Below are 2,888 nucleotides of genomic sequence, written 5' to 3' on the forward strand. Positions count from 1 at the left end.
TCCCCTACCAAGGTTATAAAATGTTTGCTTGACTCCTGTCCTGTCCTGTCCTGTCTGTTTTGCACCCTGACAAAGACCTTAGGGTCGAAACCGGTCGGTGTTTTTATGTAAACAGCCATGTTTTAAAATGAAAGGCTTTTTTAACTTAATTCAAATGCATCCATTCCTGCTCCACGCATGAGTGCCGGAAGTTCATTTTTTCTTCCGATGTGCTGACCCTTTTCTTCAAGAGCTCCTGTGTTGATAATAAAGACAGTCCTCGAGCACACCACTATCTTGTTCTTCAAGGAATTTCAGTTGGTTGCAATGTTTGAACCTAACTGGTGCCACTAAAAGCTCTGACATAACGATGGTCGGCCATCGATCAATGTTGGGCTGTCGGTGAGTGTCGGCCACCCGAGTCGTTGTGTTGTGTCCCTCGCTGCTGGCTCTTGTCAGCCCTTGTTGGGCCTCGTTGGCCCCTGTCTTTCTTTTGGGTTGATTCCGCATGTTTAATCAGCATCAGTGAAAGCAGAGCCCATTGTTAAATGAAATCACACTGATTGGCAGTTCAGCTCAGCGCACGAGAAGAGAAACAAAAGTGAGGAAAGTAAACAAACAGCTAAAGTCAAGAAGAAGTGAGATTGAAACAAACTTGTTACATTAGGTAAGATTATTTTCTTTAGCCACTGAGCTCTTTAGCAGACACATTTTGTGATTGTTTGTGTTATTGTTCACTGGCGCACAGTAAATATGCTCTGTTCTTTCAACATTGCATTGAGTTGTTAATGTGCTGTAGCCTTCATGGTGTGCTGATGTGCAACTTTTTGGCTGGGACACAGGTGATGTGAGGAGATGCAACTGTCGGCTTTCATTGCTGCTGGCTCTTTGAAGTCGGTTTGGTGTGTCTGGGCCTTAAATCCTACACACAAGACCTTTCAGTCCAAATCCATCATCAATCAACAACAAAAACAACAACAACATAAGGGGGAAAAACGCATGCATAATTCGCAGGTTGTGGGATTTGTGGCACAAATTGTCCAAGTATTCACATTTAGAAAGCTCTACCAACTCAAAAAAAATTACAATTAATCAACTGTAGCAGATTATTTATTAATTAATTCCCTAATCGTTTCAGTTGTCAGTTGTGTTTCAACAATTTATCATCTTTGGGGAAATAAAAAAAAAAAAAACCCATAAGAATAACATGATTTGGGTCTTTGGGTTTAAATCCAAAACAATGTATAAATTACCTCAGTAGCGAGTTTTTTTGCACGTGAGGAAGTGTTTTCTTGACCTGATATTATATTCTTTACATAATCAAGCTAGAAAAACAACATTCAGGATTCATGGGGTACATGACTTCTTCAAAGGGTCCAAGCCGCTTACCATGTAAAGCACAGGGGGCTTATTTTCAAACCACAGCGAATGAAACAGGAGATAATTACATAGATCTCATGGAGGGTGGAATGATATCACATGAAAAGACAACACTCACAACATGGACCAGATGCAGAGCGAGGTTACTCCATCATATAAAAAAACAGAGTTTGGTTGAGACTAGATGGCAGCTTTGGCACACCGCCCCAACCATTGGGTTTTTGATGGTGACGTTTAAGTATTTCCATCGTTCTTTAATATCATCATTTCTCATCTCTGGCTTTGGAGATGTGGGCAACTCAAACCTCATCACAGGAGCTGGACTGTGTTGTTGGTGCAGTTGCTGGGGTAGCCGCGCAGAGTAAACACACTTTTCTTTTGAATTATTAAAAGCCTCGAGTGTTGAATGTTATGTGGGCAGAACAAAACGTGACAAAACTTTTGATCTTTAGTGTTTTCGCATTTGTCTGTTTGCATGATAACAAGGAAATGACTAGTAGTTTTTAGTTTCAGATGTTACAAAACCTCCTCTCTTCCTCTTTGATTTCTAATATGTGATGGTCTGTTACTCTGTCTGGTCCGGGTTTGAAGCTCAGCCCGTCTCCTGAACGCTGTTGGGGCAGATTTCCTGCAGTGCAAAGACACTGATCAGTCAGTTGCACATAGATGTGAAATCGAAGTATAATTTTATTCATGCATGTATGGGCGCAGATTTTGTTACCTATGGACAGAGCCAGATTAACTAACTGTGCTGCTGGCTATAATTTAATGTTTACTGAAAAGACGTGAATGTGGTATTGATATCCTCATCTAAATCTCATCACAAACTTTCCCTTTAAAATAATGATTTCTAGTCGTCCATTTATTCATTTTCCAGGGCTGGAGCCTATCCCAGCTGACACTGGGTAAGAGGCGGGGTACACCCTGGACAGGTTGCCAGACTATCGCAGGGCTGACACACAGAGACAGACAACCATTCATGCTCACATTCACACCTACGGACAATTTAGATTCATCAGGTAACCTAACCTGCATGTCTTTGGACTGTGGGAGGAAGCCGGAGTACCTGGAGAAAACCCACACTGACACGGGGAGAACATGCAAACTCCATGGGTTCGAACGAGGAACCCTCTTGCTGTGAGGCGACAATGCTAACGTGTTGCCGCTCTTTGTCGTGCATGATGTAAATATTAAAAACTTCACTAAGTTATGACAGGACCTTTTGGAGGACCTGCTGATTAAAGGGATAGTTCAGCCTCTTACCTGTAGCCTTATTTATTAATCTAGATATTTTGATGTGAGTTGTCCAGTGCTGGAGTTATCGGCTGTAAAGATTTTTGCCTTCTCTTGAATCTTACTATGTATATAATAATGACAAAAACTCTGTCTGTGTGTCTGTTCCACGTTTTTCTCCTCACTGACTTGGTCAATCCATGTGAAATTTGGCACAGTGGTAGAGGGTCATGGGAGGATGTGAATGAAGCAATATTACATCAGTTGGCCAAAGGGGGGCGCTATAGCAACCGATT

The sequence above is a fragment of the Epinephelus moara genome, unplaced genomic scaffold, assembly GCF_006386435.1.
Source record: "Epinephelus moara isolate mb unplaced genomic scaffold, YSFRI_EMoa_1.0 scaffold1023, whole genome shotgun sequence".
NCBI lineage: Eukaryota > Metazoa > Chordata > Actinopteri > Perciformes > Serranidae > Epinephelus > Epinephelus moara.